This window comes from Pteropus medius, unplaced genomic scaffold (assembly GCF_902729225.1).
Source record: "Pteropus medius unplaced genomic scaffold, Ma_sr-lr_union100, whole genome shotgun sequence".
Taxonomy (NCBI): Eukaryota; Metazoa; Chordata; class Mammalia; order Chiroptera; family Pteropodidae; genus Pteropus; species Pteropus medius.
The window spans coordinates 5,707,393-5,730,810 of record NW_024356336.1 but is presented as its reverse complement, the minus strand read 5'-3'; the positions used below and the strand labels follow the sequence as shown (position 1 = coordinate 5,730,810).

The 23,418-nt window shown below is 34.0% G+C and overlaps 1 protein-coding gene and 1 pseudogene across 15 annotated transcripts in view; one reads left to right on the top strand and one right to left on the bottom strand.

Annotated features, from left to right (window-relative positions):
* MTMR3 (myotubularin related protein 3) overlaps positions 1–23,418 on the bottom strand; it is a 121,816-nt gene that overhangs the window by 59,105 nt on the left and 39,293 nt on the right. For 9 of the 15 annotated variants that reach the window (XR_005652590.1, XR_005652592.1, XR_005652591.1 and 6 more), the window contains exon 2: positions 8,291–8,340. The exons of 1 other annotated variant lie outside the window; for it this stretch is intronic. The gene's annotated coding sequence lies outside the window, so the exon portion shown is untranslated. Of the gene's footprint in view, positions 1–8,290; positions 8,341–12,918; positions 12,995–17,036; positions 17,111–17,530; positions 17,568–23,418 lie in introns of those variants that run through there. 5 more of the 15 variants (XM_039861842.1, XM_039861845.1, XM_039861846.1 and 2 more) reach the window with 5 other exon arrangements.
* Positions 749–867, top strand: LOC120602059 (uncharacterized; annotated as a pseudogene).

Genomic DNA, 23,418 nt, shown 5'->3' with positions numbered 1-23,418 from the left:
GACAGGATGAAGACCCAGGTTCTACAACGAAGAATAATTTATCCAGCAAAGCTATCACTTAGAGTTGAAGGATAGATAAAGAGCTTCTCAGACAAAAATAAGCTAAAGGAATTTATCACCACCAAGCCAGTATTACAGGATATGTTAGAGGGACTTCTTTAAGAAGAAAAAACATGTTATCAAAAACAGGAATAAAGAATGGTAACAACTACATTCCTATCAATAAGTGCCTTAATTGGAAAAGAATTAAGTGCTCCAATCAAAAGACAGAGTGGCTGAAAGGATAAGAAAACAAGACCCTCACATATGAAAAGGAAGGAGATGGAAAAGATATCGCTTTGATCGACCTAGAAGGTATTTAAGTCAGAAAGATAAACACTGTATGATTTCATTTATATGCGAAATCTAAGGAATAAAAAGAACAAACTAATCAAAAACAGACTCACAAATATAGTGGACAATTTGATGTCGGATAGAGGAAAGGGGAGTTTGAGGGACTAGAGAATGGGGTGAAGGGCTAAAGAAGTACAAATTAGTAGCTGATGGATGGTCACAAGGATGGGGAGCATGGCATAGGGAATGCAGTTAGCATTAGGACATTGGCTAGGCAGAGGGTCAGGGGAGGGAGGGTGCAATTGGGGGGATTATTTTATAAACCATATAGATGTCTAACCAATATACTGTATACTTGAAACTAAATAAAAATAATTTTTAAAAAAACTACAAAAAAAATTAAAAAATAAAAGTCGTCTACAGCCATACCACTCTGAACATGCCCAATCTTGTCTGATCTCAGAAGCTAAGCAGGGTCGGACCTGGTTAGTACTTGGATGGGAGACCACCTTGGAATATCAGGAGCTGTAGGCGCTACAAATAAATAGATAGATAGATAGATAGATAGATAGATAGACAGACAGACAGACAGACAGACAGACAGACAGATAGATACAAGTCATGGAACTCAATTTTACTAAGAAACACCTATTGGATGAATCTTAAAAACAAACAAACCTGTCCTAATGTTTTGCAAGAGGTATTTGTTTTAGAATTGTGTTTCTAATGATAGTATCAAACACATTCCAACTGCTATATTTCAGACAAATAGAAGTAAATTTGATACGTTTTGCAAAACAGAAAACTCAAAAGGCAATTTCAGTGATGAAGATATCAACGTCCAAAACGTAGGCTGAATGTGGAGAACTTGAAACACTCACATATTGCTGGTGAGAACAGAAAATGGTACAAATTCTTTGGAAAACAGTTGGCCAATTCCTTAAAAACTTACGGTGTTACCATATGAGCCATCAATTCCACTCCAGGTTATATACCCAAGAGAAAAGAAAATATATATCCACACAAGAACTTGTAAACAAATGTTCATAGCACCATTATTCATCATAGCCAAAAAGTAGAAACAGCCCAAATGTTCAACCCAATATCCATCACCTGATAAAATGACTGAACAAAATGTGGTATTATCCACACAATGGAATATTATTCAACAATAAAAAGGTCTAAAATACTGATACATGACACAACGTGGATGAACTATGAAAATATTACACTAAGTGAAAGAAGCCAGGCACAAAAGACTACATACCATACAATTCCATTTATATGAAATGTCTAGAATAAGCAAATCCATAAAGACAAAGTAGATTACTGGTTGTCAGTAGTTAGGCTGAGGAAGAAATAGGGGGTGACTGTTCGTGGGTACAGAGAATCTTTGCAGGATGACGAAAATGTTCTGGAATCAGATAGTGGTGATTTAGCACATTATAGACATACAATAAAATCCTGAAATGTATACTTTAAAGAGGTGAGTTTTATGTGATATGACTTATATAGCTCAGTAAAAAGGTGAAGAGTATGACTATAATCAAAGTCTTCCATGAAATATTAAAACTAATCTTACTGCAAAAAGTTATAGGACCAATCCAACAGCAATGAGCATTCTAATCATCTAGACTGTAAAGACTAATTCCCACCTCAGAAGCAGCCAGTGCTAATGAGAAATAGCCAATTCCCAGCCTAGAACAGGTAATGTACAGGTTGATTCTGGAACACATTATTAAGTTGGAAAGCAAGGAAATTATCGAAAACTATTAAGGTTATATTGAAAGGACTCAGGAGCCAACCTGAACAGACCCAGTGACCAAATATGGAATAATCTGAACAAAAGTAGTATGTGCAACAGATTGAGTTTCAATGTATTTAAATACAAGTCATAATGATTCTCTCTCTCTCACTGGTCACCACTGGAAGATGCTAAATAATCAACCTCCTATTTTTGAAAATTATTAAAAATAAGGGGAAAGAATTAGTATTTATCCTGCTTTTCCTATATAAACTAAACCTCTGTACAATCAGGTAGTTGATAAGGGGAGTATACTGCCTAATACATAAAGGAGGAAAGAGAAATAGGTATCACCATTTTATAACTGCTAATGAAATATGGAAAACTACAGGAAAATAGCCTACATTCTTTAATAAACTGCAAGAAAAGAGAGAGATGAAGGGGAAACTTACAGATTAAAAGAGACTTAAGTGACATGTCAACCAACTACAATATATGGATCTTATTGGATCCTGACTGAAAGCATAAAAATAAATTAAGACGTTTAGGGAAATCTGACCAGATATTAAATATTTGATATTAAGAAACTTATTAATTTTTATATAATTGACAATGTTGTTGTGCTTATGAGGGTGGGTTTTTTTTTTTTTGGTGATTATGTTTTTAAGTTCCTTTTATGTATAAATTTTAAATACAAACAGATGAAGTGATGTATCGAGGAGAAGGCAGAATAAGTGTCTATGAAACAAACAGAGCCACAAGTTGATAATTTTTAAAGCCCAATAAGTTAATGGAAATTTAGTAAACTATTTTCTCTACTTTTATACACTTGAAATTTTCACATAAAAGTTTTTCTTAAAAATAACAGGAATTCTTCTACCTCAAAACCCCCAGTTACTGAAAACCTAATTTAAGTTTTAACCGTCAAAAAAACAGTGGTTTGTACAGTAAACATATCCCTATGCATGTGTCTTTCAAGAAATTTTTTTTTTTTTTAGCAAAATTTAAAGAAAAACTCTCACAGGCATCACAGAGTTAGCGCTATCCCAACTGAAATGTACTCACCTGCAGTGACATGGAACTAGAAATCAAATTCCATTTTCAAAGTTAATTCTTAATCAGCAGACATATCCACATTAGGTATCTTCCTAGTCAAGCCCAATTTTTTAATGAATACAGAAATACCAAGACAAAGATTTGCCACTTAGAATTAAAAGTCTCACTCAATTTAAATAGTTGTTACTCAGAAAGGACAACTTCCATTTCTACACCAAATACAAACTCTAAATGGTGTGCTGTACTTCAGTCATTCAACAATTACCTGAGAACCTAGTATGTGTCAGACAATGTGACACTGTGCTTGTTCCTGCACTAAAAAGAGCATATTCCAGTGTGGAAGATAGAAACAAATTGGGCTAAATGTGATGAATGAAATAAACAAGAAGCTGATACAGAGATGGGATGAAGGGCAGGGGTATGGGAGTCTTACTTCAGATTAGGTGAAGCAAGGCAAGCTTCTGGTACAGTGAACAAATAGCATGTGCTACTTGACAAAGGAAAGACTGGCATTTCTGAAGGATTAAAAGGAGGAAACCAGTACAGAGAAAATGTGCTGAGTCAGAAAGAGGAGTGGTCCAACTTAAAGGTGAAGAAATGTACAAGAGAAGGAACATGTAAATAGTAAGGAGTATAAACTATATTCCAAGTGCAATGGGGAGCCACTAACCGGTTTTAAACAGCAGAGTGGTATGATTTGATTTTAAGATCATTCTGGTTACTGTGTAATAACTGGATCAAAGAACAAAAAGAATAAAAATAGAATCCAGAGAGAATTACAGGAAGGAGGAATGTGGCTTGATTTGGAATAAGGATGTGAAAGGTATTCTGGAATATAACTGACAGTAATAAGTAAAGGCCTAAATGTCGAGGCTAACAAAGATTAAAGAATTTATGGTCACCAGGGCAGTTATAAAAACATAAAAACAGTTCAAAGTAAGAGGTGCTGCTTTAAGCATCTGAGGAAAGATAAACTTTCTATAGAAGCCCAAGATGTTAAGAAAAAGCCAAGATCATAAGTAACTCTGCAACCAATATGAATTAAGTAGCTGCTGAAGGTCCTTATAGAACTATAAAGGGCAGATATGACCAATCCTTAAGAAATATTCAGCAACTGGCTGGCAAAACTTGGGTCCTAGAGTTATAATTATACTATCACCACAAAAGGAAGAATTGTGTTATTAATGTTAGTCTAATAAAATCTAAAATACAGGTGTAAAAAGTAAACAACTGCCTTCATGCATTGCTGGTGGGAATGTGAAATCATGTAGCCTCCTTGGAAAATAGTCTGGCAGTTCCTCAAACAATTAAACATCGAACTACCATCGGACCCAGCAATTCCACTCCTATGTATTTAGCTACCCGAGAGAGACGAAAACATATATCCAAACACATGTACACACATTTATAATAGCATTATTCAAAATAATCAAAAGGTGGAAATAACCCAAATGTCCACTGATGAATAAATGGATAAACAAAATGTTATATACCCAGAAATGGAATGTTATTAAGCCATAAAAAGGAATGAAATACTGATATATGCTTTAATATGTATGAACCTTGAACACATTATGCTAAGTAAAAGAAGCCACTCACAAAAGGTCATGTATCATATGATTCCATTATATGAAATGTCCAGGACAGGGAAATCTATAGAAAGTGGATTAGTGATTGCTTAGGGATGGGGAGATAAAAGGTAAGAGAGGTGACAGATAAAGGGTATGGAGTTTCTTTTGAAGTGATAATAGGTTCTAAAATTGACCATGGTGATAGTTGCCATTGAACTGTATAATTTAAATGGGTTAAATGTAGACTATCTGAATTATATCTTAATAAATCTTTTTTTTTAAACAAGAAGTTCCTTTCTCACTCTCTGCTGCCCTTCATCTACAGGTAAGTACAACTCCTGTTAATTAATTTAAAATTCTTTGTATTTATAACACTTTGTATGCAAATTTACCAAAAAATTGAGAGGGAGGATCACACTGTATTCATTGTTCCACATCTTTTTTCTTTAGTTAATGTATCAAATCCTTCCTCAGTATTCCATTATATTACCATATCATAACTTAACCATTCAATTGCTGAGACATTTAGGTTATTTCCACTTTTCTATTATAATAAGAAAAATCTGTAATAATGATCTTTGCCTATATCTCTGTATGATTCATTATTTCTGCAGCACTGATTCGTAAAAATAAATTTACTAAGTGAAAAGAAACACACTTTTTAAAAGAGAATGAGATCATTATTGCCAAAGACTTCACATACTTTTTCTTCTATGAAAAATAATTCACCAACACACAGTTATTAACTTGGTAGAAGTTTTAATGTTCTATAATTTAAAAGGTTAAAATAAAAGTACCCATATGACTTACTTGTATTAATTATGAAGTATGTTTCTACATGTACAGAACAATGGTACAATGACTGTTAACAAAGTGGTAGTAAGGACTATGGGTTTTTATACTTTTAGAATTACTTTACATTTGCAATTAGGAAAATAAACTTTCCTACAAAAGTTTTTGAAAAAGAAACTCAAAATAATATTGCATGGAAGGTTTTCATTTAATCTAAGATAAAGTGTGAAGATAATAATCTCAATCTAGGAAACAATCAAAGATGTAGAACAATGGCTCTGAGGGCCGATGAGATATATGTCCTTAGCCATATACATGACCGATGAGATATAAGTCCTTAGCCATAACATGACCTTACGGGCAAGTAATGCTACCTCTCTGAGCCCCTGTTCTCCATCTGTAAAACAAGAATAACAGCTGCAACAAAGAGTTGTGAGGATTAAAAGATAATGTATATATTGTGCTTAGTATAGTTACTGGAATATAGAAATAAGCACTTTTTAAATCATTAAGTACGATATTCCATTACATACAAAGAATTTAGATAGGACAGTTCTAACCATTGTCCTCTTTATACACACACACACACACACACACATATTTGTGTGCATATGTAAATATGCACACAGTTACTTAGTTTTTCTGAACCATTTAAAAGAGGGTTGTATACCCCATGCCTCTTTACCCCTTATCACTTCAATGTACACTTCCTAAGAACAAAAATAATCTCTTATATAAGCACAGCACTAGTTTTCAAATTCAGGAAATTTAACATTGATGGAGTAGTACTTTAATCTACTTTGTATATTACAATTGGGTCAACTGACCCAATTATACCTTTTGATTTTTTCCCTCTATAAAAGATCCAGTCTAGAATCATATATTGGATCTAATTGTCATATCTCTTTAGTCTATTTTAATCTAGGACCTATATTATAGTAATTCAAATAATATGTTTCCTGGCATCAAAATTAATTTAATAATCTCACATCTTTCCCTCCGTACCTGGACCATGTTTCTTCAGATAAGAATATAACACTTTTCATTCTATTTTTGTAAATAAAAGTATTAGATGCCTTATCTAAAATTAGTAATGATTCTAAAGTTAAAAATCCATAAACATTTATATTATTATGGCCATGTACAAACTAAATACTGCAGAAACAAGTAATACATTAGGATTACATTTACTTCTCTAAAAATCTAATGTGTGACCCATGGGGCCAAATGAAGGACAAGATTCTTATTCTAACCATCAGAGTTAAATGATTTATCTTTTCTTAATATATGTATGAGATTTGACAGCTCAGATCTGCAGGCTTCTCTGGGCTCCAACGTCAGTACCACTCATGGATGTGACTTCTGAGAAACTTTTACCAAAGCATATCATCATTTAATTTTCCTACTGAACATGGTATCTCATCTTTCAGATACTTCCTTAAGGAGAGATTACCCAATTTCTTACTTAATAACTAAAATTTACACTTGTAAACAATAACTCAACCAAGTGAGATACTGAGCAACCTGGACTACAAAGACACAGATTATATATACTATATAAATACTTCACTATACAGAAAGATAGAAAAAAACGATACCTTCAATCGACAAGATTATAACTAATCCCTATTAGAACCACAGAATCTATTTTTCTCCCTTATTCTTACAAAAAAGAAAACAGTCCTAATTAAAATGAAATTATAGTGAAAAGACACTGGTATCCCAGGACTTAGGAAATGTTTATGTGAATTGAAATTCAAGGAAGAGGACAGTTCTTGCCTTCAAAGTGTTCACAATCCTGTGGGGTGACAAATAAGCAGTGTGTGATAACAGATACAGGAATATAATTCCATGGTGATGTAAAAGACAAAGAAATTAATTCCGATCCAGGTACTCAAGTAAAGCTTTGTGGAACACTCCAGTTTTTAATAGTTGAACTAGCACGATTGTGAGCTACTGAGCAAAAGAGGGAATAGGAACTGCATAGTTGAAGAATGAGACCCCTCTAAAAAAAAAGGCACACTGAAGAGTATGTTAAGGACAGTAAGTAGGCCAGTGTGGCTACAGCAAAAGGTGCTGTAGGTGTATGGGAAAACAGGTGACTAGTTGCAGATGTGTTTAAAACCCATTTGTGAAGAGCCTAAAATGCCATGCTAAAGGTTCTGAAGGAAGGAATGATTTGGAGCTAAAAACACCACCGAGGCAACAACTTCTCTTTTCAATAATATTAGATTATAATTCCCTAAATAACAGATGGCAGAAACCGAGAGGCCGTAATAAAGACTTAGGTAGTAACAGATACACACAGGTCTATGAAAAGGACAGGACCGGGATTAATATCCACACTGAGGACAGAATTAAAAATTTTTTAGAATTTGTTTTCTAGTTAAATATCACATTAGTACCACTAAGTATAGTAATGAGGCCTTGGTTTTCATATACAACAATTAAAGAAAATTCAAACAAGAATCAAGTTTCAATTTAAAAGATCTCCACATTGTTAAGGACTATTTTTAACAAAGGATAAGATTACAACTCATTAAATCTCAATCTTAAATATAAATTTCCAGGCACAGTATATTGTATTATGGCACAGTTAAATAGGGAAAAAGTAATTTTGAGTCCTAGTGAAAAAACACCATATTTAAAGATTTAACATTAAAGTAAAAATATAAGAGCTCATCTAATTGTGTACAAGGACATGGACAAACACATCATCAAAATTAATCTGTAAATTAGTTCTAGCTGCCTCAAAACAGCAGAGAGAGTTGGGGATAAGGGGAGACAAACTTACCAAATGAAGTTTGTTCCAAGAATTTTTTCTACTAGGTTTCACAAGAAAATCTGCAAAAGAAAAACCAGTAGTTTTACAATGACAAATATTCTAAGAATCAAATTAAGCCATTTAGATCTCCCCAGAGACTTTTTTCTACAAGTCAGAATGTCAGGATACTAGATTATTTTTTAAATTGTTACAATACAGACTATTTCATCAACCACAGATTTTAGAATGTTTATATTAACTACACAAAAGGTTTAACTAACCCAGTCAGCCTTTAGCATGCCTCTAGAAACTACAGAACTATACAGACAGAACTTTCCAGGAAGGTACAGAAAATGCTTATTAAGTTTTTCTGAATTAGTAAAAGCATCATTCTGGTGGCTTCTCAGGTAAACCTTTGCCAACACAGGAGCAAGTACTTTAAAAAACTAAGATTACATGAGATCTAGGCTTAGACCCGGTAGTTGTTTTGTAAACATAACTGGCTTCTACCAAGGGATCTTTTATGTGTAAGCAAAAAATCGGGAGTGGGGAGTGTTATAGTCTAAACAAAAGAATTCTTCTCATAACTAGGCAACAATCTCATCTTTTATTTTTACAGAAATAAAAGACCTAATCAACCTGACTCCTCTGTAAAGATCCCTCTCAATATCTGCAGACTATTCATCCTTTTGGGTCAACTGTTTACATGACATGAAGTCACATATGTGAACAAGACTGTACAAAATACCGAAATCCTAAAATTAAGGAAGTTAAGTCAGCACAGCACATTATTCCCATAACCTCCAGAAACTTACTTTTTTCCATAAAAGGAAGGCAAACCATGCAATAATAAAGTATTCTAACCATTTACAAGTAGTTTTGGCTCCCAGTAACTTTTAATTTAAATTTTATAACTCATGCCTATTAACTACACACTACACTGGAAAGGAAATAAAGCCTTCATAATTTGCAACTTCAGATACAAACCATATTAAGTATCAAGACTGGTCTTAAGTGTTGAACAAAGAACAGCAGGAAAGTTGGGGGATTTGCTAGAGTATAACTTTTGCTGAGTACCTAAAAACTGAAATAAATATTATAATTCTCTTTCCTTTTATTTTTCCTCTGTATAGTGAGGTTATTATCAGCTTTCAAAACTTATGTCTGTAGGTACATTATATTACCTATAAATTTTACTTTAGAATAATAAAGAAATGTTAAAGAACAGATGCTGGATCTCTGTCCTTAGCTGTTAAAAAAAACACCCACATAAAATAGTATATTAAGGCACATTCCACTTAGAAAGAATTACAGTAGTCCCTGTTATCTGAGGATACAAGAGCCCCACAGGATTTAAAAGTGTGGATAAGACCTAACCCTATAAATTCTGTTTTTTTCCCAAAACATACACACCTTTTCACTTAAAAGAAGTACCCTCCAGTTTCTCTTTGGCATCTCTTTGGCATATCCAAATTGCCAGCACCATTACTCTTTTGCTTTGGTGCCATTATTAAGTAAAATAAGCGTTACTTAAACACAAGCACTGTGATACCACAATAGTCAATCTGATAACCGAGGTGGCTACTAAGTGACTAAGGGGCAGGTAACATATACAGGATGGATACGCTGGACAAAGAGATGATTCGCATCCTGGACAGGACAGAGCAGACAGCTCGAGATTTCATCATGCTCAGATTGGCATGCAATATAAAATTTATGAATTTATTTCTAGAATTTTCCATTTAATATTTTCAGACTGTGGCTGACCCTGGGTAACTGAGATCAGAGATAACTGAAACTGTGGGTAAGAGGGGACTACTACACATACAAAAAATGATGTGACATAGCTCATTGTAACTCAGAAAGTATCAGAGTACTACAAGGTTAACTGTCCAATGACATGTGTTGCTCAGAATTCAGAGGCAGGGCAGCCCAGGGAGGCTTCACAGACAATGGAAAATTTCAAGTGGATCTTACAGATTAGGTGGGATTTAAGAAAAGAGAATGAAGGAATGAGAGTAATTCAAGAGAAGATGGCTATTAATACCATGGTGGGAAGAAAAAAAACATTTTGAGAAATAAAGACTACGTCACAATATTGAGAGTATTCAAAGAGTAGAAAGGCAGGACACACTGTGGACTTTGAATGCCAAGCTAAGAAGTCTAGATTTCATTCAGTGGTGGGAAACCAAAAGCTTTATGAACAGGGGAATAATAATATGCAAGTGGTGGTGTTAAACAGTAGAAGGCAGCAAGTAGGATTGTCTGGAGAGGGAAAGTCACTTAGGATGTTCCTAGATTAGCAGTTCAGATATAAATTGCTAAGGGCCCAATATCTCAACAGCAGTGAAAATGCAGAGAAAGACACCAAAGTAAGTGAAATCATTAACTGGCTGAACTTGGTAACTGATTAGTAATAGACAAAAATAAAAGCAGAACAAGTTGTCAAAGATAACTACAAAATTTTAAGGCCTGTGTGAGTAGTAAAAGGATGGTATCATTAAGAAATGAAGTGCAGCTTCCAAAGAAGCAATGCCAGCTATGATATGCTGGCTTTAAAGGTATGTCCCAAGTAGTTTTATGTCCAACATGTAATTAGGGGGAAAATGGGATTTTATTCAGGAAACAAATCAGGTCTAAGGTAAAAATGAACTGGTGGTGCTAGACTTAATTCAAGAAAATCACTCTATCTACTATAAGATTCATCTGATATGTTTTTAGAAATTACTTGATAATTTATTCTGTCAGAGATATGACAAATTCATTCATACAGAAGTATTTGTGTGAAGTTTCCACAGGTGTAAAATAAAGCGCCAAGAGATAGACCAAACAACAGGCATATTCAAAAAAAAGGTTCAGGCAGGTCTGCTTCAATGCTGGCAGACAACAAGTATGTCATTGTGAAACGTTGCCAACAAAAATTTTAAACTGCTCATGTGTTAGGACTATTTGCAAGGTAAAGGCCATGTAGAAGGGAGTCTGTAAGAAGCTCTCTGGTGCCACAAGCGACCATCTCATGACACCAGCAAGTATCCCATAATACAAGTCATGTATTCCTCAGAAAGTAAGAGCAGTTATGTTTGGGTGACCCTGAACATTAATATATTTGAAGAGGCAGACTGTAAAGTGGTTATGTTAAATCTAAGCAATTTAAAGTATTTAATTACAAGGGACTCTTAAACACATTAAGCACTAACGGACAGCCAGGGCAGTGGGGTGGGTCAGTAGTTAACGATAGTCACCCTTAAGTTCCATCTCCATGGAGGGCAAAAAATAAATCTTTCTGAAGTTACCTGAAGTAAGAGGTAAAATTTTTACAATCACATATACTATGGATAGGATTTTATCTATTTTAAGAGAAAATCCTAAAGAGAGTAAAAAAATCAGTACACTTGATATTAAATACTGTAATACAGGATACCACTGTGTAGCTGCATTAGAGAGGGGAACTTAACAAGTCCCTTTCTCGAAAATGAGGTAATGACTACGAGGAAGGGCATGGAGGCCTTGGGAAAGCCAAGAAGAAATAGACGCCTACATGGCATAGTTTGTGATCATCTGTACGCCACCTACCACATCAGCTTCAACAAAGAGGCATGCCAATCTGGACCATTTCTATAATAAAAGAACTCAAACTACAAAAACTAATCAGATTGAACAAATTCACAAGGAAAAACTAAGAGACTCAAGCCAGGCCTCCTAAAATGGTGTGTATGGGGGAGGGGGGGGACGGCTAAAGTAGCACTTTTTTGGCTAGGGTACATTTTAACTTCAAAAGAACAATGGAATATTTTTTACATAGTCTTGTCTCACTTTCAAATGCAAAATAATTAAGAGTTCAAAACTTTAAGAAAGCAACACTAAATAACTAAAAGAATATTTTATTTTCACTGTATACAAAAGAAATGGCTTTTCTTACACATGTACTACATATTAAGAAACATTGACAGCAAACTTGAGTGTTGAGGTAATATAAAATAATTCAGGTGTTAAATTTTAAGAAGTAGCTTTACAACTGTCACGACTTTGGGTGAGTTTTTCAGCTTCTTAGTGTTTTCTCATATATGCATAGTAACTTTTCAGGTATCTGAGGGGTGATATGACTTTCCCAAACCAGGGTTCTGTGGCATGTTGGATAGGATTAATTCCATGGCGGGAAGATGATTTAATCACTAGCGTTAACCAAAACCCAAGCGTTTATCAGCTGAATAAAACTACTATGGCTTGGTCTTATGCCCTGAACAAGAGCCCAAACCTCAGGTTTTCTAAAACCTTTGCTGTTGAAGTCAACTATAAATCAAAATAGAAACAGAGAGAATTCAAAAAGCATGGCTGCATTCATCCATCAAGATAAGTTCATTGTGGAGGAGACTCATTTATTTGACAAATATTTTGGAGTGACAAGCGCTATTCTAGGCACTGGGGATGCAGCAGTGAACAAAACAAAGTGCCTACTCTTACGGAGCTGCAATTCTAGTGTCAACTCTAATATTCTCAGAGGGCTGAATGCGCCCTTCATGTGACTTTTTCCCCCTACTTATTAGGACCATGCTTTGAAAAAGATAAAAAGAACAGTAAACATAAAATCAAGGCAGTGAACTGACTCAGTAAGATCTCAAAACAAGTTGATTAAAAAAAAATCTACATGTCTTTCCTACCTCTTTTGGAAACACCAAAATAAAGTCTGTGAGTTTTCAGAGATCCAGATGTATTCCTCTACCAGCTGCAGGGCACAGATAAACAGCTAAAATATTATCATTTCCTAAGCAAAAATCAACCATCTTCTGCTAGAAAACAAAATCCAGTAAGTTGTTAAAAACCATCAGTTGAACTCCATTTTATAATCACATTTCTGTATCAAAATGTCTTTTGCTGGTAATAAGTCTCTTGAACCAGTAACACTTATGATAATGTTCGCTATAATAAGTAAAAGCTCTATTTCAATTAATGGCCAAAGATCAATCTTGTATAATTCTGTAACTACATTAGTGGTACAGAGTGTGGGTCATTCTGTGTGTGTGGGGAAGGGTAGCAGGGAGGGAGGAAGAGATTTTTTTTAATGTGAGAGAAGTTCTGAATACATTCTCAAAGGAGGCTCTGCAATAGAATTTCAAATAGTCAGTTAGTGATCAATACTTAAGATCATTTGTCTTCATTTAAGTAGCTGATTACTGACAGCTGTTTTTCTAAATATGGGCCCCAAACTGTGAGAAGTCAAAAGCAAAACACTGTAATTGTGCTCTAGCATTTTTAGATATTAAGAATTGGTTGCACTTCACATCTCAAGTAAGCAAAAGGAAGCCCTAATCATGTTCTCAGAAAAGATTAACTGTGATCAAAGCAACTTCAGCAAATTTAATGTGTACCTTTTAAAATCACTTAATTTCTTACAAGGATTTCTCCTTTTAAACTTAATCTTTATACAATGGATAGGAAGTGGGTGAAGCATAAATCATACATGATGTCTTGGTGAAGACATTTTTGATGGTAACCAGAAAAGAGTAAAACCAAAGATCACATAAAATCTACTAAAAAGGGTAAATATTAAATAATTTTAAGGGAACAAATGTAAAAACTTTATGTTCTGACTTGCTCTTTATAATCAGAATATAAAGTTTCCTATACAGAACACATTCACTTCATACTACTAACTCAGGTATATTAAATCGTTAATAGGATTTTAAGGAATTTCTACAAATAACTTGTAATTTTATTTTCTGACCCCAAGACTTCCATGAAAAATCACAAGGTATCATTTTACTACTGAAATTAAGAATTTTAAATCTAATTTTGTAAGACAGTATTTAGGTTCATCATCTTAAATGAAGAAATGTTTCCTATCTCTTAAGGAAAAAAGAAAACCTATAATTTAACAGAAAACAAAAGAAATACTTAAGTCTCAGTTGTTAAGATGACAGAAAATCCAGGCATTCAAATCACTAAAAATTAATTGAATTAAAAGCCAAGTAAGAGTATTTAATCAAAGTGCCAGAGATAGTTCAATATTTAAAATGCTGAAGAAAGATCAGAAAGACTAACTCTAGTGTCAGGAAAATCCTTCCAGACTTTTGTTTCTTTAACTAGTTCCAAGGTCTATCTTTGAGAAATTAACAGAAGGCAAATTCCTGCACACGTATTAATAACGTCCTGCTGCTTGCTCTCAGTTAACCTATGGTGAAGAGGAAAGAAATAACTTTGCTTCCCCACGCCCACCCCACACCCGCACCCCATAGGAGGAAGCAAGGAGGGAAGGGAGAGTATGCCCATGTATAAATGAGCATAACGTTTTCCGGTTTTGCCTAGGTACTCGGAGATGTTCAACAGCAATTCTAGGAAAAAACTGAAAGTAAACTACACTCAAAAAATAGCTATCAGTATCCCAAACCTAGCTAACCTGCATATTTCTTACTAGTATATTAATATTATATAAGTAATGTTAATGTTCCCCTCTCCAGAAAGCTGAATGAAAATGCAAATTCACCCTTTAAGCATACAACTTAATAATGAAGAAACATATTTGACTTTTTAACTACTGTTATCATAATTAAAAACTGTCCACTCCAGCTAGCCAAGAGGTACATTCAGAGGAGAGAGACAATATTCAAATAGAGGCTATGTGCAACGAAAAGAATCCACTCTTCTACTGGCCTAGTTTAAATTTATATACTGGCAATTAGGTAGAGGGCTAGTCATATTTTTTTTTAAATAAGCTAATAAAAACCCAAATAACCTCCAATAACCACACAATGTGGGCTCTGTTTTAAATGGTGAGCTCAAATACCTGCTCTTTCGAAGCAGTTCTCCTCAATTATTAAATAGCCAAAAGACCAGAAACTGTCTTGACCAGAACACAATCTTCTTAAGAATCCTTTTAAAATCATACAATTCAACAGATCCCCAGAAAAAGACCCACCCTTTTAAACTAGTAACATTTATCTCTCGTAAACAGAGGGACACGTGACTGCCAACTAAACATATACAGGAAGAGAAGAACTTTTCAGCTAAAGGCAAAAAGTAGAATTCATCAATATGCTTTACTTAAGAAAAAGAAGGTAAAAGTACTGTTAAATCAGGGTTGTTAAGAAATAACTTAATAGCTTATTTTTCCTTTTTTGTTTTTAAATAAATGCACTTAAATTAACAAGTCAGAAAAACTCAGACTAGTAGTAATGGGTTCACACTGAAGACAAAAACCAAACCTTGAATTTTAAAAGTTCTTAAGCTATAATTTTCCTTAACCCATTAACCAGAAGGAGGGGAAGGCTTTTTAAAAAAACACACTGTCTAAATTACTTATATTCATACTAAACACATTAAAATTTTGATAAAATATTCTCTAAAACAAGAAAAACTTCTCAAACACAGCCTAATACAAACCTACACACACTATGGAGTATTCTAAGTATATTTTTATACATCAAAAACTTAAGTACTATTCAATTCAGCATGAAAAAAATCCACACAAACAAGTAACTGGAATTACCAAGTTTCCAGTAAGCATGTGAACATAACTATTGAGAATAATATCACACCTCCAAGGTCAATCTGAGCCACTCATATATTTCTTGTATTTTCCAACATGGAAATAGTCTGTCAAAGGCACTAATGTCTGAAAGAGGAAAAAGGAATAATGTGTATATTCAAGCTCTCTGGTAAACATCAGGCCTATGATTAGACAACACATTCTGTACTCCTGTTTTTAGTTAGGACTCTTAAATATGCCAAAATGCGGAGAAATATAAAAACCTCGGGAAGAGCTTGTACTTTTTCTTTTCTATTGATTTATACACCCTCAACATGTAACCCAAACTGTATTTTCTACAGCATACAGTTATTTCATCAATTACCAGTGTTTCTATGGTGTGGTATACATACCATTGGTGATAGGTGAGATGATTTAAATGGAATACAGGCAAATAGCTTTAAAAAACAAAAACTATATATGAGCACTGGAAAAAAACATTCCGCCCTTTGACTCAATGCCATTCAATTCAAGACACCATTAAATTTACACACCACTAAGAAAACGCAAATTCAACTATAACATGCCATTGATTTTAAGATGCATTCTCCATTCAGTATAATACTGAAAAAAAAAATCATGTAGCTAATATATTAATGAGAAGTTTGGGTGATACTAAAGTATGTGCTAATACAAATCCTTCATATATAGAAACTGTTACATAACTCTTTCCTCAGGCTGCTTTATTCTTTCATTTTTCTTCATAAGACCTATTTTTCCAATCTATTATAAGTCTGAAATTATTCATAAGCATGCTTGATCAGGGCCACAAGCAATAGTATCCAGTCTGTCCTCCACACAAATGATAAGCTTCTCTTCAAGGTTTCTGCTAACAGCAGGGAGCTCCCTCATCTTCCCCAACCCTGACTGCCACTGTCAGCACAATACCAGAGTACTGGATATCCTCTGTTCTGTCAATGTACCACCTCCAACTCTACATATCCTAAACAGAATCCATCTTCTTTCTTAATACTACTCCATTGGGAATCTTGGTCTGCCTACATCTTCAAGGCTAGAAACCATTCAACTCCTTTCTAACTAACAAAATCTGACACTAATTCCCAATGCTTTCTTTGAAATGCTCAATTTCCATCTTTGCCACCAGTGTCACCACCACCAGTGAGTGTCACCACCACCAGTGAGTGTCACCATCATTTGGTCTCGAAAACTGGTTCTCAAATATTTGTTGAATTAAATTTATTTAGACTTCAATTACCTAAGAAACAAAATAACCACAGTGACAACTGAACTTACATCATGAATTGATTCTAGTCAATGAATTCTTTCAACATCACTTGGCAGATTCTATCCCATCAATATGTTTCACCCTGCTCAAAGAAAAAAAATATGCCCTATGACATTCATATACAGAATAAACAACTTAGGGTTGCTTTTAAATTTTTCATCCATGATTTACTCATACCATTTTATCCATTTGGCTAAATCCTATATATACTTCCATTTTGGGCTTGAAAACCATTTCCATTGTGAAAGCTTCTGGGCGGAGTTCACTGTGCACTTTCAATATAACTCTATTTTATAACACCTACTATGTCATTATAATTATTTATATTTTTATCTGTCCTACTAGACAGATTATGATTTCCTTGACAGGTCATTTTCCTACTCAATATTTGAATCCAAGGGCCCTACAATATCTGTTAATGAGAGGCATTACAACAGAACTTATTAGATAAAAGCACAGATTCTGAATAAGACTGGGATGTGAATTCTGGCTCCAAACTTACTTGTTATCACTTTGGAAAGTTCACTCAGTTTCCTCATCTGTAAAATGGAGATAATATTAGAACAGAAAGTCATTAAACTAGTGTCTTTAATGTTTAATAAATACTAATTCTGATTACAATTAGGAACATGTTCAATAACTACTTTTTAGATTAAAAAGTAAACCTAATTTAGATAAATATGAGAAATTAACCAGGGCCTTCTATTACCTACCTATTGAATAAATGTTTCAAGTACACTCACGTCCATTTAAAACTTCTATATCCTAGTTCTTAACATAAATTCAACATCTCTACCTGCTTTTCTTGGTATCAAATAAATACTTAGGATTGAAAAATTTGTAATTTCCATTACTCATTATAAACTTTCAAAGTCCAAAGTAAAAACTATGTGGTTTTGCTGAAGCAAAAATTTTAGTCATAGGAATTTGAGGCCAACTAAGAAGAAATCACTGAATTGAGTGAGCCAAGCAACATTAACCATCACTCTCATTATACATTACACATTCTCAGTTAACTAACTCTCAGGGCACTATCACAGTACTTGTCAAGTACTTGTCCCTCTCAATAACAAGGTCTCCCTAAAACAAAGACCTTCCCTCTCAACGACAAGGTCTCCTCCAAATGAAGATCTTACTCTTCCTCTCTAGGACATTGTGTGTTCATTCTAAATTCCTTGCCATTGTTTATGTTATTTCCCATACCTAGAATGGCCTTTTCTCCACCAACCAGATCCCCAGAGCTCTTCTAGTATTCCAAGCCACTAAACTTTCACTGCATTTTTGTAAGTACACACGATTTAGCATTTATTCTTTATTATCAAAGTCTACCTCTCTCCCTCCCTCAACTCCCTTACCTTCTCCTCGACTCCCTCAAACACACACAAGCTGCAAGTTCCCTCAGGAGCTACTCAAAATGTTTTGATCAATCGATGAAATAATATTTCTCTCTCCTTAAGAGTTTTGGGATAGAGCATAAAAATTTTTCTCATAAGTAATTAAAAATAACTATAGGTGATAATTCCCACTACAATCGTAGGAAAATTAGAGTACTTCCTATTTTCATGTTCCTGCATTAAGCTAAAAATAGATACTATATGATCCTAATTACAATTCACTGTCATTTCACCAACATGTAAAATTTTCTTGAAGTAAACAGGAAGTTGGTAACAGCTGTAATATCAGTCGTAAATTGCTGTTTACAATGCTGCTTTTGAATAAAATGAGGGTGTTTTCTGTAAAGATAAAAATACTGCTTCAAAACAAGGGTATGAAATATAACAGCAAGAAAAGGGAGGTTGTCTTAATCCTCCTCTTTGATCTCCTTGAGGCCATCATATAAAAGTGTATGAGTCCTCACAATCAAGCCATTCCTAAACCATCCTAAATATGTTCCATTCTTTGTGTAATAATTTTGCTTCTACCTCCAAAACTAGATTCCTTTTGTCCTTTTCTCAATCTTTCTTGAATTCACACAGGAAGAGCACACAGGTTCACAAATAGCTGAGACTATAAAGTAGTCTATAAAGGTTCACAAATGAGTGAGACTATTCTTCCAACATGAAGCCAAGATAATTTCTGTCATATATATTTAATGCTTTCTGATAATTGGCAAGGAACCTGAATGGTACTGCATCCTCATGAAGAGCTGACTCTACAGCATCAAAAAGTATGGCATGCTACGCAGAAAGAACAAAGCCAATTTATTTTTAAAAAATAATTTTTAAGTGACAGCAAAAAAAAGATAAAATACTCTCAGTCAATACAAGTATAACCTCATGTTAATGAGCAAACTGTGACTAGCTGTTAAGAAACTTGTTTTATTAGAAGTCAACTATTACTGAGCACTTACCTATATGCCAGGCACTGTTTTAAAAGCTTAATACATACAAATTCAATTAACCACACAATAATTCTATAAGGTAGCAACCATCATTGTTCTCATTTACAGTTGAAAACACATATATAGAGAAGTAACTTTCCCAAGGTTATACCAACCAAGTACAGAAGCCAGAATTCAAACCTCTGGCTCCAGTTAAGATTATAAACATCTGCCACACTGCCTCTCAATTAGTTTGCTAATAAGTAAAATGTGATGCTAACTATACTGCTGATAAAGAGAACCCAAGTACGGAATCCTTGTAATATTGAGAATATATTTCTTATATACTACATATCCTACTTTATTTTTCAAAAAACAGTAAAAGCTTTATTCACTTTCATTCTCCCACAAAACTAGAGATTTTCATCAGTGTTTTATTATTCATTGTCTCAAGTATATAACTACTTGACACTTGTTCCTGAAAACCTTTATTCTTTACAGTCTCTTCTCGCTTGTCAAGATAATTGTGAACTCTAATTCTATCCTTCAAAAGGCTGACAAGTCATCTACAAACTTAAACAGCATACCTCATTTCATCATCTATATCACTGTTAAGAACATTTATATAGAGAGTCCAATCCTAACCCTTTTATAAAAGCATTTATCACTCTCACCTGACAGCAAACCACCAGTAACACTGAATATGACCCTCTAATCTGTTTCGCACCATTTAGCCTTAAATGACATATTTTCATCCCTTATGGATTAAAGTGCCACCAGAAAAAATTAAAAACTTTCCTAAAGTTAAAATACATCCACTGCTTGCCTCTTCCACAGACTGGTCCGCATTATAAGATACTGCTTTATAGGACAAACTGTCTTTCAAAAGTATTCGACTTATTACTTCATCATCTTTCAAGTCTTCACAAATTATTTTTTGGATCAATTACCAAGATTTTTTAAACTTTATTAAGGTATAATTGAAGCATAACAAATGGCACATATTTAAAGTGGCTTTTTTTTCCAGTTTTTTTTACTATGATAATAAAATATACACAATATTTACAATTTTAACGACTTTAAGTGTACAAGTCAATAGCCTAGAGAACATTCACACTGTTGTGCAATCACCAGCACTATCCTATTTCCAGAACTTTTACATCATCCTAAACTTCCTTTTTAAAGCTAATATTCCATTGTATGTACATACATTTTGTTTATATATTCGTTAATTAGACATTTAGGTTGTTTCTACCTTTGGCTATTGTAAATAGTGCTACTATGAACACTGGTGTACAAATACCTATTAGAGTCCCCGATTTCACTTCTGTTGGGTAGATACTTAGACGTGGAATTGCTGGGTCATATGATGATTCTATGTTTAATTTTTCTGAAGAACCACCACATTGTTTTACACTGCGGCTGCACCATTTTCTATTCCAACCAGTAATGCACCATGGTTCTAATTTTTCCCTATCTTCATCAACACTTTTCCACTTTTTTCATGACTGGCCATCCTAACAGGTGTGAATACCTTGTGGTTTTGATTTGCATTTCCCTAATGACTAGTAATGATGAGTAACTCTTCATGTGCTTACTGGCTATTTGTATAACTTCTCTGAAGATATGTCTATTCAGGTCCTTTGCCTGTTTTTTAATTGGGTTGTTTCTTGGTTTTGAGTTGTGGATCTTTGTATGTCCTGTATATTAATCCTTTAACAGATAAATGATTTGCAAATACTTTCTCCCATTCTTTGGGTTGCCTTTACACTTTCTTTGATAGTATACTCTGATGTACAAAAGTTTTAATTTTAATAAAATTCAATTTATCTATTTTTCTTGTGTTGCCTGTGCTTTTAATGTCACATCCAAGAAATCATTGATTGCAATGTCATGAAACTTTTCCCCAATGTTTTCTTCCAAGAGTTTTACACTTTTAGTTCTTAGGTTTAGGTCTTTGATCCTCAATTACTCAGGTAATTTTTAAGGTACAAATATGCCGTTAAATCCATAAATAAACTTTTTTCAAGTTTAAGTGTTACATGAGACAATAGAATCTATGATATATAGTCAGATATGCAAGATGTTAATTTATACTGTTTATAATTTTTTACAAACTGGAAACAGGTAAAGTGATATAGCCATACAATAAAATATTATGCCCTTCTAAGCATAAGAGTGGGTCAGCAACCCAGGTTGACCAAATCATAGCCTATTCTCCAATTCCCTCAACCACATGAGCCAAGGGGGAACCAATCAGAATCCTTCTCTTCCACTAGAATCATGCTTCCCTAGCTGTGTACTGAGGGTACCCTGGAGGTACCACAGTAAATTCACAGGGGGCACTAAAGAACTGTTTAAGTTTTTGAGGGAAACATAAGAATAACTGACATTAGTAAACCACACAAATAACTACCTGTAATCATTCATAATTTTAACATGAGCTCGCAATTCTCTACTTTCAATGTCATAATTTCTTTAAGCAGAGATTTTAGCCATTACTGTGATAAAAAGTGCCATGTAAAAATCAATGTGGAATGGTAAATAGAGGTGAAGTGCCCTCATTTCATACATTAGAAGCAACATTACGTGGGTGACTGACATAACCATGAAAGGCAAAAGTATAAAGCTTTTTTAAAACGTTTAAGAAAACATTTTCATGACCTCTGGGCAGGAGATTTCTGAAATAAGACATAAAAAGTAACCATAAGGAAAAAACTAGATAAATTTGACTACATCAAAGTTATGAATTTCTATTAATCAAAAGATCACAGAGATAGCAAAAATAAAGCCAAATTAATGGGCAAAAATATTCACCCAAACATAACCAAAAAAGGATCCATAATATATAAATAACTACAGATTAGTATTTCTTTAAAAAGAACAAATAATCCAATAGAAAAATGGACTAAAGACTTGAATAGGCAATTGCAGAAGAAATTTAAATGGCCAAAAGCACAGGCAAAGATGCTCAAAACCCAATAATCAGGGTTTTTGGGCTGCACTATATATCTCCCAAGCTGTCAAAAATTGAAGACACTGACGATATCAAGTGTTGATGAGGATGTGGAGCAAGAAGAACTCTGATTCACTAACCCATTATTAATGGGAATGAGAATTAATAAACCATTTTGGAAAACAACATGGCTTTAAAGTTGAAGATATATATATATCCTGTGGCCTGGCAATTGTGCTCCTCGGTACACAGCCTAAAATGTGGATGCTGCATCATAAGAAATGTATAAGAATAGTCAGAGCAACATTTTTGTTCATAGTAGTCCAAACATCTCAAATGTCCAACAATAATAAAATAGATAATCTTTACATTCAATATACTGTACAAGATAACAGCAATAAAAATGAACTAGATCAACAGACAATACATAGAAATATGCAAAAGCAAAATAGAAAATATGTACAGTATGATTCCATTCAAAAACAGGTAAAAATAAAGTACTATTTACAAATGCATGTATAGATAATAATACAATAAAAGCCAGACAGTGATTACCACAAAGGCCAGGATAGTAGTTATTTCTAAGAAGGAGGATGAGGAATATATATAAAAAGGAACGGAAACAATGGCAGCCTTCTCGGGTGCTGGTGATGTCCTATTTCTTGACCTGGGTGGTGGTGACATGAGTGTTCACTTTATCATTCATTACACTGTATATTTGCATCTCATGTACTTTTGTGTCATATTTCACTACAAAAAGCATTCAAAAAGATAACTTGGGAGAAAAAACGCATGAGAATGATAACAAATTTGCGATGGTGTAACTTCTGGAGCAAGGGAAGGATGTTCAAGGGACTTCAATCAATTCTGGAAAAAGAGAACAGAGTTTTATTTGGCTAAGAGTGGATGAGTAAACAAATCAATATTAAAGGCAACAGGGCAACGTAGCTTGCAAAATGTAAAAAGATTACCAAAGGAAGGAAAAAAACAATGCCTAGTTTCCAAAAGTCAAGATGCCTCTTGTGCCAGAAGCTACAGCTGTCCTGAGGATAACAGAATCTGTCTGGAAGACCACAAATACCATCTCTGTCCAACTCAGCTCAAAATCATCCCA